Source organism: Hemitrygon akajei, chromosome 31, assembly GCF_048418815.1.
Source record: "Hemitrygon akajei chromosome 31, sHemAka1.3, whole genome shotgun sequence".
Classification (NCBI taxonomy): Eukaryota; Metazoa; Chordata; class Chondrichthyes; order Myliobatiformes; family Dasyatidae; genus Hemitrygon; species Hemitrygon akajei.
Genome location: NC_133154.1, coordinates 1,346,877 through 1,360,977, shown reverse-complemented (window position 1 = coordinate 1,360,977; position 14,101 = coordinate 1,346,877). Strand labels below are relative to the sequence as shown.

The 14,101-nt window shown below is 46.1% G+C and overlaps 1 protein-coding gene across 1 annotated transcript in view; it reads right to left on the bottom strand.

Annotated features, from left to right (window-relative positions):
* LOC140719271 (coronin-1A-like) overlaps positions 1–12,593 on the bottom strand; it is a 42,926-nt gene extending 30,333 nt beyond the window's left edge. The window contains 1 exon segment of the mRNA XM_073033779.1: positions 12,483–12,593. The gene's annotated coding sequence lies outside the window, so the exon portion shown is untranslated.
* Positions 12,594–14,101: the final 1,508 nt, after the last annotated feature.

The following is a 14,101-nucleotide window of genomic DNA, read 5'->3' as shown; positions in this document are numbered from 1 at the left end:
ACAAGATTCCCCGACTCGCAGGTGCCAGGGCTAGGGACATCTCAGACAGAGTCCATGGCATTCTTAACTGGGAGGGTGAGCAGCCGCAGGTTGTGGTCCATGTCCATATCAATGTCATGGGTAGTAAAGGTGACAAGGTCCTGCAAAATGAGTTCAAGGAGTTACATGTTCAATTAAAGGACAGGACATCCGTTGTTTCAGACGAGCTATAGCGGGAGGGATTGAAGGGAATGGTGCCGTTACCTGTCAGGGTAACTATAATGGCAGTGCTGAGTCAGGGTAGACTGGAGAGCTTTCTCCAGAGGAATAAGAAAGGGGCGATCAATTTAATGGGATTATGTTATAGTCCAACCAACAGTCCACAGTAATTAGGGGAGCAAATTTGTAGAGAGATTGCAGACTGTTGCAAGAAACCTAAGTGTGTGATAGTAAGTGATTTTAATTTTCTGCATATTGACTGGGACTCCGTGCTGTAAGAGGGCTGGATGGGAAAGGGTTTGTCAAATTAAGTTCCCAAATTAATACACAGAGGTGCCAATTACTATTAGGGAATGAGGCTGGTCAGGTGACAGAAGTCTGTGTAGGGGAACACTTTGCTTCCAGTGATCATAATGCCATTAGTTTCAGTGTAATTATGGAAAAGGACAGGTGTCTTGTCCTGGGGTTGAGATTCTAAGTTAGAGAAAGGCCAATTTTGGTGGAATCAGAAAGGATCCAGCATGTGTGGATTGGAAGAGCAAACACGAGGAAATCTGCAGATGCTGGAAATTCAAGCAACACACACAAAATGCTGGTGGAACACAGCAGGTCAGGCAGCAACTGTAAGGAGAAGCACTGTCGACGTTTCGGGCCGAGACCCTTCGTCCTGACCCTGTACAGATCACAGAGGAGGAGTTGCTTGCTGTCTTGAGGCAAATCAGGGTGGATAAATCCCCAGGGCCTTACAACACGTTCCCTCAGAACCTGAGGGAGGCAAGTGCAGAAACTGTGGGGGATTTAGCAGAGATATTGAAAACGTCCTTAGTAATGGGTAGGGTGTCGGAGGATTGGAGGAGAGCTGTTTAAGAAAGGCTCTAAGAATAACCCAGGAGATTATAGGCTAGTAAGGCTGACATCAGTAGTGGGTAAGTTATTGGAAGCTATCAGATAAGTATCTCAGTATCTGATAGAATGGTACGGTTAAGGATAGTCAGTGTGGCTTTGTGAGTGGTTAGGTCATGGTTAACCAATCTTACAGAGTTTTTCGGGGAAGTTACTAGGAAAGCTGGTGAAGGCAAGGCAGTGGACGTTCTCTACATGGACTTTAACAAGGGGCTTGACGAGGTCCCACATGGTAGGTTCATCAAGAAGGTTCAAGAGTTGAAGTGGCTTGGCATTAGACATTGGCTTTGTGGGAGAAGCCAGAGAGTGGATGGTTGCCACTCTGACTGGAGGCCTGTGACTAGTGGAGTGCCGCAGGGGTCGGTGCTGGGTGGGTCCATTGTTGTTTGTCATCTATATCAATGAGCTGAATGATAACGTAGCAAACTGGATCAGCAAGTTTTCAGATGATACCAAAACTGGGGGTGTAATGGACAATGAGGAAGACTATCAAAGCTTGCAGAACAATCTAGACTAGCTGGAAATATGGGCTGAAAAAATGTCAGATGGAATTAAATGCAGACAAGTGTGAGCTGTTACACTTTGGGATGACAAACTAGGGTAGGTCTTACTCAGTGAACAGTAAGGCACGGAGAAGTGTGGTAGAACAGACGGATAATCCTCAAAAGTGGTGTCACAATAGATAGGGTCATAAAGGGAGCTTTTGGCACATTGGCCTTCATAAATCAAAGTATTGAGTACAGGAGATGGGATGTTTTGTTGAAGTTGTATGTGGGAAGTTGTATTGTGTGCCGTTCTGGTCAGTTCTGATAGGAAAGATATCAAGAAAATGGGAAGAGTGCAGAGAAAATTTATAAGGATGTTGCAGAGTCTTGAGGACCTGAGTTATAGGGAAAGGTTAAATAGGGTAGGACTTCATTCCCTGGAGCACAGGAGAATGAGGGGAGATTTAACAGAGGTATACAAAATTGAGAAGTATAGATAGGGTAGATGCAGGCAGACATTTTGCACTGAGACTAGAACTAGAGGTCGTGGGTTAAAGGAAAAAGGTGAAATTTTTAAGGGGAACTTATAAGCGATGAAGGAGATTGAAACATCGAGGTGAGTGTGGAGGATGAACCCCTGCTGCCTGTCTTTTGATCGCTCTGTACCAGAAGGGAACAGCCGGCCACTATGCATGAAGAATGTTGCCCAGGTTTTCTGCATCTTGCATGTGGACTTGGACTGTAGACTTTTTTTTAAATTTTGTGTTTTTTCGCCTGATCTTTCTAGTTTTTTGTGTGGGAAGGAGGAATTTAGGGGTCAATATGCCTGTTCCATTTTGTTCATTTTTTGTGTGGGGAGGTGGGATTCGGAGGTTGATGACTGTGCTGTCTTTCTTTTCTCTTCTTTCTTGGGTTCATGGCTATCTGGAGAAGAAGAATTTCAGAGTTTTATACTTTGATAATAAATGAACCCTTGAACCTCTTCACACAAAGGGTGGTGAGTGTGTGGAATGAGTTGCCAGTGCAAGTTTCAGATTTGGGTTCAAGTTCAGCACAAGAGGAATTTGGATAGGTACATAGATGTGAGGGGTAAGGAGGGATCAGGTCTGTGTGTAGATTGATGAGACTAGACAGATTAATAGTTTGGCAAGAACTATAAAACCATATACCGTGAGACACATGCACAGAGTTACACTATTTGGCCCATTGAGTCAGCTCCATCATTTGATCATGTCTGATCCATTTCCCTTTCAACCCCATTCTTCTGCCTTCTCTTTGTAACCTTTCATGCCCTGACTTATCATGAACCTATCAACCTCCATGAAATCAATGGCAATGATTTCCACAGATTCACCACTCTCTGGCTGAAGAAATTCCTCCTCATCTCCATTCTAACAGATGTACCTCTATTCTGAGGTTGTGCCCTCCAGCCCTAGACTCCATCACTATAGGAAACATCCTTTCTATCTGTGTCCTCAGGTCCTAGACGCAGTCTCTACAGGAAACATCCTTTCTATCTGTGTCCTCAGGTCCTAGACGCAGTCTCTACAGGAAACATCCTCTCCACATCCACTCTATCTAGATTTTTCAACATTCAATAGGCTTCAATGAGGTCACCTCTCATTCTTCTGAATTCCAGTGAGTACAGGCCCAGAGCCGTCAAATGCTCCTCATATGACAAACCACTCATTCCCAGAATTATTTTTGTGAACCTCCTTTGAACCCTCTCCAATGTCAACACATCATTTCTTAGATAAAGGACTGATAACTGATCACAATACTCCAAGTGAGGCCTCAGCTGTGCTGTATGAAGCCTCAGCATCACATCCTTGCTTTTATACTCTAGTCCTCCTGAAATGAAAGCCAATGTTGCATTTGCCTTCCTCACCACCGACTCAACTTGCAAGTTAGCCTTTAGGGAATCCTGCACAAGGACTCCCAAGTCCCTCTCCACCTTGGATTTTTGAATTTTCTCTCCATTTAGAAAATAGTCTATGGTTTATTCCTTCTGCCTAAGCACATGGCCATATATCTCCTGATGCTATATTCCCTCTGCCACTTTTTTGCCCATTCTCCTAATCTATCTAAGTCCTTCCGCAGCCTCCCTGCTCCCTCAGCAATACCTGCCTGTCCACCTATCGTTCCACGTATCATCTGCAAACTCGGTCACAAAACCATCAATTACATCATCCAAATCATTAAAATACAATGAATAAACTCTTCTTCCAGCCAGGTATAGGTATTGATTTTAACCTGCTGGAAGCTCAAGAAGTATTTATTTATCATATTCCCCAGGAAAGCACTACATCCTTAAAATGAAGCAGTCCTAATACTGACCCTTGTGGACACCAGCAGCCAATCAGAAAAGGCTCCCTTTATTCCCACTCTTTGCTTCCTACCAATCAGCTACTGTTTTATCCATGCCAATACCTCCTGTTTAGTGGCCTCATGTGTGGCACCTTGTCAAAGGCCTTCTGAAAATCTGTACATAACATCCTTTCTCTATCCTACTTGTTATTTCCTGAAAAGATTCCAAAAGACTTGCTGGGCAAGATTTTCCCTTAAGGAAGCCATGCTGATTTTGGCCTATGTTGTCATGTGCCTCCAAGTACCCTGAGACCTCATCCTTAACAATTGATTCCAACATCTTCCCAACCACTGAGGTCAAGTTAACTGGCCTATAATTTCCTTTCTTCTGCCTCCCTCCCATCTTGAAGAGTGGAATGACATTTGCAATATTCCAGTAATGTGGAACCATTCCAGATTCTTGAAAGATCATTACTGATGTCTCCACAATCACTTTAGCCACCTCTTTCAGAACCCTGGGGTGTAGACCATCTGGTCCAGGTGACTTAACTACAGATCTACAGATCTTTCAGCTTCCAACGCACCTTCTTCCTCGTAATAGCAACTGCACTCACTTCTGAATCATGACACTCTCGAACTTGTGGCATACTGCTAGTGTCTTCACAGTAAAGAATGATGAAAATTACTTATTCAGTTTGTCTGCAATTTCTTTTTCCCACATTACTAGCTCTCCTGTGTTATTTTCCAATAGACCAATATCCACTCTCACCTCCCTAATACTTCTTATATATCTTTTAATCCTCTTTTATATTATTGGCTAGCCTACCTTTATATTTCATCTTTTCTCTCCTTATTACTTTTTTAGTTGCCTTCTATTGGGTTTTATAAGCTTCTCAATCCTCTAACTTCCCACTAATTTTTGCTCTATTATATACCGTCTCTTTTGCTTTTATGCTGTCTTTGACTCCTCTTGTCAGCCACGGTTGTATCAACCTCCTTTTAGAATACTTCTTCTTCGGGATGTATTTATCCTGTGCCTTCTGAATTACTCCCAAAAACTCTAGCTGTTGCAACTCTGCCAGCATCCAAGCTAATGTCCCCTTCCAATCAACTTTGGCCAGCTCCTCTCTCGCACCTCTGTCATTTCCCTTACTCTATTGTAATACTGATATATATGACTTTATCTTCTCCCTCTCAAACTGTAGAGTGAATTACATCATATTAGAATCACTGTCTCCTAAGGGTTCCTTTACTTTAAGCTCCCTAATCAAACCCAGATCATTATGTAACACCCAGCCCAGAACAGCTGATCCTCTAGAGGGCTCGACTATGAGCTGCTCTAAGAAATCATCTCATAAGCATTCTACAAATTCTCTCTCTTGGGAATTAAAATCAGCACCAACCCGATTTTCCCAATCTACCTGCATACTGAAATCCCTCCTCCATGACTATTGTAAAATTGCTCTTTTTACGTGCATTTTCTATCTCCCACTGTAACGTAGCCCACAGCTGTCTACTGTTTGGAGGCTCTCATCAAGGTCTTTTTACCCTTGCCCTACCCACAATGAATCTACATCTTCCAGTCCCATGTCACCTCCTGCTAAGGACTCGATTTCATGTTTTACCAGCAGAGTGATGCCACCCACTTTGCCCATCTGCCTGTCCTTTTGGCCCAAAGTGCATCTTTGGATGCTATGTTCTCAACTATAATCTTTCAGCCATGGCTCTTCCCAATCTCTTACTGTGCTACAAGAGCATCTACCTCATTCCATATACTATGTACATTCAAATATAACACCTTCAGTCCTATATTCATTGCCCTTTTCCATTTTGCTCCCATGTTACACATCAACTCATCCCACTGACTGCAATTTTGTACCATCATCTGCCTGTCCTTCCTGACAATCACTACACGCCTCTGCTTGTAAACCCACTACCCATCCTCAGTCCTATCACTGTTTCGCATCCCCCTGCAAAATGTTTTAAATGCCACACCATGATTGCTGGCTGGTGGCGCAGTGGCATCAGAGCCGCACTTCGGAGTAAAGGCTCCCGAGTTCGAATCCAGCTGGCCCCCTTGCACACTTTCCATCCGTGCTGGGCTGAGCGTCAAACTAGCAACTTGGCCTTATAAAAATAATAAAGCCTGCTAAAAAAATGCCATCATGTTCCTGTGCTGTACTGCTCTTTGACTCCATGACTCTAATCAATGCGTCCTTCTGCAACTGGATCCTCAACTGCCTGACCAACAGCCCACAATCAGTAAGGATAGGTAGCAACACCTCCACCATGATTATTCTAAAGACTGGTGCTCTGCAATGTTGTGTCCTCAGCCCTCACTCTACCCCCTGTACATACGTGACTGTGAGGCTAGATTCTGCTTCAAATCTATCTCCATATTTGCAGATGATATCACTGTAACAGGCTGAATCTCAAATAATGATGAGTCAGAGAACAGGAAGGAAATAGAGAGTTTGCTGACATGTTGTCATGACAACCTTTTCCTCCAGTGTCAGCAAGACAAAAGAGTTGCTCATTGAGTTTAGGAAGGGGGTTGGTCCACGTGCTCCACCATCAGATCAAGTTCCTTGGAGTGAACATCACCACCAGCCCGTCCTGGTCCAACCACACATGGCAGGGCAAAGAAAGCTCACCAACGCCTCTACTTCCTCAGGTGCCCAAAGAAATCTGGCATGTTTCCATCGACCCTTGCCAATCGTTTTGATAAACCACAGAAAGTAGCTAAATAATCAAAGACCCCATCCACCCTGGACATTCTCCCTTCTCGCCTCTTCCATTAGGCAGAATAAACAAAAATCTGAAAGGTCTCAAGGACAGCTTCTACCCCGGTGTTATCAGGCTCTTGGACAGACCTCTTGTACGCTCAGTTAGACTCTTGGCCTCACGATCGACCTCATGGTGGCCCTTGCACCTTATTGTCTGCCTGCGCTGCCCTTTCTCTGTAATTTTATTCTGCATTCTGTTATTGTTTTCCCTTCTTCTCCCTCAGTGCAGTGTAACCGTCTGATCTGTTTGAACAGTGTGCAAGACAAGCTTTTCACTGTATCTCAGTGCGTGTAACAATAATAAACCAATTGCAACACTATCTAATTTAGTCTCTGACTACTGCCATGACATCGCCTCAGCCAAACGTACAACCATCCTCCTCTTTCCTGCGTCTCTATCCCACCTAAACCACCTGTAGCCCGGACCATTGAGCTGCCAGTCCAGTCCCTCCCTCGGCCACGGTTCCAGAAAGCCTAAAATATCCCAGTCCCGTGCAGCTATCCTCACCCAGAAGATACAAAATCCTGAAAGCACGAACCACCAGGCTCAAGGACAGCTTCTGTCCATTGCATCAACTATTGAATGGTCCTCTAGTATGATAAGATGACATCACACCTATCTCGATATTACACTTTATTCTTCTATTGTTTTAACTTGTAGTACCTCAATGCCCAGCGTAACGATCTGATCTATATGAACAGTCATGTTTTTCACTGTATCTCCGTGCACGTGACCATTTAAACCAATTCCAATACTAATGCATATTGTGTATCTGATGCTGTGTGCCTGCATCTATTTCTCATTGCGCCTGTGCATCTGAGAGTTAGCCCAACTTTGACGGATATCAACGGACCCAATGCAACTGCCACTGGGTGTGGCGTCAGGAGAAGGATTTATCCTACACGGGGATCGAACCCAGCTCACGACAGTATGTGACAGGTACCGACCACAGGGCTGGTCAACAGCTGGCCCAATTGGGAACTTGTCTTTGACCAATTTGTCAGATGCCGAGGCGATGAATGAAAGGATTGGGGCGTCACCTTCACGGCTGCACAGAACCCCACTTAGTAGATGCAGCAAATTTCAAAATTCGAAGTTCGTATTTGTTCTTCATGTATATATACAAGATTCATCTTCTTGCAGACACCCAAAAACAAAGAAACACAATTGAATCCACGAATAACTACACACAACAAAGACATGCAACGTGCAAAAGAGGACAAATTGTGCAAACCACACAGCAGGCAATGCTGGGAACGTGAGGTGCAGTCAGAGTCAGGTTTAATATCATGAGGTGCAGTACAATGCAAAATATAATAATAAACATTGTGAATTACACTATACACACACACATATATTTAACATACGTTTTACATACATGGTAAATAAATAGTGCAAAGCAGGTGCGAGGCAGTGTTCAATGTTCAATGCCCATTCAGAAATCTGACAGCAGAGGGGAAGAAGCCGTTCCTGAATTGTTGAGTGTGTGTCTTCAGGCTCCTGTACCTCCTCCCTGATGGTAGCAATGAGAACAAGGCATGACTTGGTGATGGAGGTCCTTAATGATGGATGCCGCCTTTTTAGGCAAGATACAGTATAAAGCTTGTCTTGCATACTGTTTAAACAAGAGAATATCTGCAGATGCTGGAAATCCAAGCAACACACACAAGATGCCAGAGGAACTCATCAGGCCAGGCAGCATCTATCATAGACATACTGTTGCATAGCATTCACACAGATCTGTTCATTGCATTGAGCCAGAATGAGGTAAAACAATGATAATACAGAATAAAGGAATTAGTATCAGCAAATGATAAAATACAAAATCATAACGAGAGAGATAGTGAGGATGAGTCTATCATTACAGCTCTGAAACTCACACTTGAAATATTGTGTTCAGTTCTGGCCACCTCATTATGGGAAACGTGGAAGTTTTAGCAGCAAGAGTGCAGAGGAGATTCACCAGGATGCTGCCTGGATTAGAGAGGGTGCAGAGGAGATTCACCAGGATGCTGCCTGGATTGGAGAGGGTCCAGAGGAGATTCACCAGGACGCTGCCTGGATTGAAGAGGGTGCAGAGGAGATTCACCAGGACGCTGCCTGGATTGGAGAGGGTGCAGAGGAGATTCACCAGGACGCTGCCTGGATTGGAGAGGGTGCAGAGGAGATTCACCAGGATGCTGCCTGGATTGGAGAGGGTCCAGAGGAGATTCACCAGGACGCTGCCTGGATTGGAGAGGGTCCAGAGGAGATTCACCAGGATGCTGCCTGGATTGGAGAGGGTCCAGAGGAGATTCACCAGGACGCTGCCTGGATTGAAGAGGGTGCAGAGGAGATTCACCAGGACGCTGCCTGGATTGAAGAGGGTGCAGAGGAGATTCACCAGGACGCTGCCTGGATTGAAGAGGGTGCAGAGGAGATTCACCAGGACGCTGCCTGGATTAGAGAGGGTGCAGAGGAGATTCACCAGGATGCTGCCTGGATTAGAGAGGGTGCAGAGGAGATTTACCAGGACGCTGCCTGGGTTGGAGAGGGTGCAGAGGAGATTTACCAGGATGCTGCCTGAACTAGCGAACATGTCTTATGATGAAAGGCTGTACAAGCTAAAGCTTTTCTGTTTGGAGCCAAGGAGGATGAAGGGCAAATGGATAGAGATGTGCAAGATAAGATGAGTGGATAGCTAACACTTTTTCCCCCAGGGTGGCAATGGTGAAAACCAGAGGGCATCTGCTTAAGGTGAGTGGAGGGGAGTTTAGGGGAGATGTCAGAGGTAGGATTCTTTTACAGTGAGTGGTAAGTGATGGAATGTACTGCCAGGGGTAGTGGTACAGGCAGTACCACATTTAAATTAGCCACATTTAAATATCTTAGATAGGCACTTGGATGAGAGAGAAATGAAAGGCTATGTGGGAGGGAAGCATATGATTATTTGTGGAGTAGGTTAAAAGCTTAGCACAACATTGTGGGCCGAAGGGCCTGTGTGGTGCTGCTGTGCCCAGTTTCTGTATCTTTCTGACTTTTAGGTATTGCACAGGACTGTCAGCACAAAACAATAATGTTCTCCATTTGAGCCAGTGATATATACCTGATTCTGTGTTAGTGCAGAGACTGGAGAGAGCTGCGATCTCTCCAGCAACAGGGGTAGAGAGCGGCTGTAGTGTGCATCGACACACCACAGTGACTCACCCAGAGTACTCCGGCCACAGCTCCTGATACCACCCTTTTCTCCTCTCTCTCCCTATTCTGATGGATGAGGGGTTGCCGGCGCAGGCTACCCACCCCATCCACCCCACCCCCCAGCCCCACAATCTTCCCAAATGCAGCCATTTCCCACAGGCTGACACCTCGCACTTCCGAGCAGAAGACAACAGCTCAGTCTGCACTTTCATTTCCTGTCTCCCCTACTGCTGTCCCTGATCTCGCTCTCTCTCACTGTCTCCCTGATACCACCCCACCCTTCTTCCCACTGTCCCAATCACTGCCCCATTCTGTCCCACAGTCCCCCTCTCCTTCCCACTCCCCAACCCTCGCTAATCTTCACACTCCCTCTTTCTCTCTGTATCACTCTCTCTCTCTCTCTCTCTCTCTCTCTCTCTCTCTCTCTCTCTCTATATATATATATATATATATATATATATATATATATATATATATATATATATATATATATATATATATCTCTGTCTATCTATCTATATATCAGGCTCTCTCAACAGGTGGGGTGGGGTCCCATTGTGAGTGTGCGAAGTGGGAGTGAATGGAAAAGTGAGGGGATCCATTCGGAGTGCGAGGGATGGAAGTGAATTGGAAAGTGTGGGAGCCCATTCGGAATGAGGATAACGGGAGTGAATGGGAAGGGATGGGGTCACAGTGGGAGTGAATGGGAAGGGATGGGGTCACAGTGGGAGTGAATGGGAAGGGATGGGGTCACAGTGGGAGTGAATGGGAAGGGATGGGGTCACAGTGGGAGTGAATGGGAAGGGATGGGGTCACATTTTGAATGAGTTTTCAACCTTATCTATGTGGTGAAGGAGCAGAGGAGGGTGATGCAGGCTGTATGAGAGCAGAGAGTTGCGTGGGGGGGGATGTTGTCCGGGAGGGAGCAAGACCTTATCGACCTTGCTGTAAGTTGGCTGACTCCCACTGCAAAGCTGAGGCCACTTCACCACTGAGCTCCTGGCGAGGAAACGCCATGGGGCCAAGGAATGCAAAATAGTCCCCCTCTCCCTCTGTGTTAGTTTCCATGTGCCTCAATGTCTCCCTCACAGCCTTCCCGAGCACCTTCTGCCCTCTCCTCCGTTGCAGCCCTCACCAGATCCCACCCAGGGTAAGAGGTGATGTCCCTAAACCCTTCCCCGCCCCCCCCCACCGCCCGAGCTGCTACCTGACTCTGACACTGCCCCTCGCACCCTAGGAGAGTGCAGATAGACCTCAGGCTGCCACCGCCCCTCCCACTCACAATCACATTGCCTTTTAAGGTCAATGGCGCGACCTCAGTGAAGGCTGTTGGTCGGTTGCAGATCGCTGCCCAACTTCCTCCTCTTTGACATTTGTGCCTCGTTGCTCCTTCCTCCTGCCCGCTGCCTCTCTACCCACTTCCTGTTCCTCCTCCACTACCCATCGCCTCGGTTTCCAGCTCCCCTCGCTGCTGTTTTAATCTCCCCCTCTCTCCCTCCACTACCCATCGCCTCGGTTTCCAGCACCCATCCATGGTATTTTAATCTCCCCCTCTCTCCCTCCACTACCCATCGCCTCGGTTTCCAGCACCCCTCCATGGTATTTTAATCTCTCTCTCTACCCCCCCCCCACCAACGAATCTCTGTTTCCGCTCTCTTTTTCTCTCTTCTAACTGAAACTTCCGCTACCTTAATCTCTAGCTCTACATCCCTCCTCCCTGAATCTCACTCTTTCCTTCCTCTCTGTTGTCCATTTCTCTCAATCTCTCACCCCCATCTCACTCCATCTCTCTGATTCGCTCTGTAAACTCTCTCTCCTCGCCTCACTCTCAGATAAAACTCTCTCCCCCTTTATCTCTCACTCTCAGTACTTTCTCTTCCTTCTCTCTCCAAAAAATCTTGCCTTCTATTCACTCAAATTTCTCCTCCCTTCTCTGAATCTCACATTCCCCTCTCCATCCTATCCTCTCTCAGAGAAACTCCTGCCCCTCTCACTCAGAAATACCCCTCGCCCTTTCGAATTTTCCACCTCCTCTCTCCCTTCTAGTCACTCTCCTCCCCGCCCCAGCTGCCTCAGCGACTCTCCTTTCCCCACTCTTACTTAGAAATCTTTCTCCTCCGTCCCTCCATTCCTCAGTCACACCCTCCCTGCTTGGATCTCTAAACCCCTCTCCCCAAACCCGGAAATGAGTGAGGGATGCTTACATCGATGGACCAGCAGCAAAGCAGGAATGGCCTCCATCTCCCTCCCCAAACTCACCGGAACTCACAATAACAGCAAAAACAAGTAGTTGTGATGGAAGTCTTTCAAAAGGAAAAAAACATCAATTCTTCACAAATAAACACGCAAATTATGAAAGGGGGCAGAAAGAGCAATAATGCAGAACAAATTCAGAAGTCAGCAGGTCAGGCAGCATCCCCAAAGTGGGGGATATCTTGCATCAAGACATTCCCCAGCATCCAGACACCTCAATAGTTATAAAATTTGAGGCAGCCCCAATTAACATTTCAAAACTTTGGTGAAAACTTTCTGGAGAAGGTGCATTGGCGGTAATCCATTCTGTCCCACCGCAACTGGAAAGGATTCAGCTCCTTTGTTACCCACACCATTTTCGGACAGACTCACCTGCTACTGAAGTTTTCTCGGTAAACCGCTTGCTGCTGCCAGAACGAGCAGACCCAACACTGCGCAGACCGCTCCGGGAACAGAGCGCTTTAAGAGGATGCAGGCCCCTCCCCTCCCAAGATCACGTGGTCCTTAAAGGCGCAGCGCGGTCTTTTAAAACTTCCTGGCACATGGGGGAAATTTGCCCTAATTAGGACTTGTTGGGGGATTGGAGTAACATGAAAGGGAAGAGAGTGAGAGAGAGAGAAAGAGGCTGTCAGAGACACCGTCACAGAAATACACGGTCACAGACACCGTCACAGTGAGAGACAGACAGATACGGTCACAGACAGAATCACAGTAAGAGACAGAGAGACATGGTCACAGACACCGTCACAGTGAGAGACAGACAGACACAGTCACAGTGAGAGACAGACAGACACAGTCACAGACACTGTCACAGTGAGAGACAGACAGATACGGTCACAGACAGAATCACAGTAAGAGACAGAGAGACGTGGTCACAGAGACAGACAGACAAACAGACACGGTCACAGACATTATCACAGTCACAAAAGTTTCTTTAGATACATAAAATGTAAAAGAGATACAAGAGCTGATAGCGGGCCACTGGAAAATGATGCTGGAGAGGGAGTAATAGGGGACAATGAAATGAATAAGTATTTTGTGTCAAACTTCACTGTGGAAGACACTAGCAATATGGTGGAAGTTTCAGGTGTCAGGGGTCATGAAGTGTATGAAGTTTTCATTAGGAGAGAAGTTTCTTGGGAAACTGAAAGGTCTGAAGGTAGATAAGTCACCTGGACCAGACGGTGTTCACCCCAGGAGGCAGAGAGGCAGGTTGAAGGAAGGAAACTATAGGCCAGTTAGTCTGAGTTCAGCGGGCAGGGAAGACGTTGGAGTTGATTATTAAGGATGAGGTCTCAGGGTACTTGGAGGTGCATGATAACATAGGTTGTAGTCAGCATGATTTTCTCAAGGGAAAATCTTGCCTGACAAAACTGTTGGAATTCTTTGAAGAAATAAAGTATCTATCTATCTATCTATCTATCTATCTATCTATCTATCTAAATAACAAGCTGGATAGACAAAGGAGAATCAGTTGATGTTGTGTACTTGGATTTTCAGAAGACACGATCAGCAGTGTGTCGGTGTAAAGGGACATGATCAGCAGTGTGTTACTCATAGATCCATAGTGAAGAACAGCACAGAAACCAGCTCTTCAGCCTATCTATTCCATGCCAAGGTACTTAAGCTGCCTACTCCCATCAACCTGCACTGGGACCAAAGCCCCCCATACCATCCATGTACCTATCCAAACTTCTCTTACCCCATTGCTCTACTCTCTCTATACCCATGACTAGGCTTATGACATGGCTAGGCTTAGCTGAAATACCATCTGTAAACTTGCTGACAATACAACCATTGTTGGTAGAATCTCAGGTGGTGATGAGAGGGCATACAGGAGGGAGATACGCCAACTAGTGGAATGGTGCCGCAGCAACAACCTGGCATCATTAAGATGAAAGAGCTGATTGTGGACTGCCGGAAGGTAAGACGAAGGAACACATACCAATCCTCATAGAGTTCCTGGGTGTCAAGATCTGAAGATCTAACCT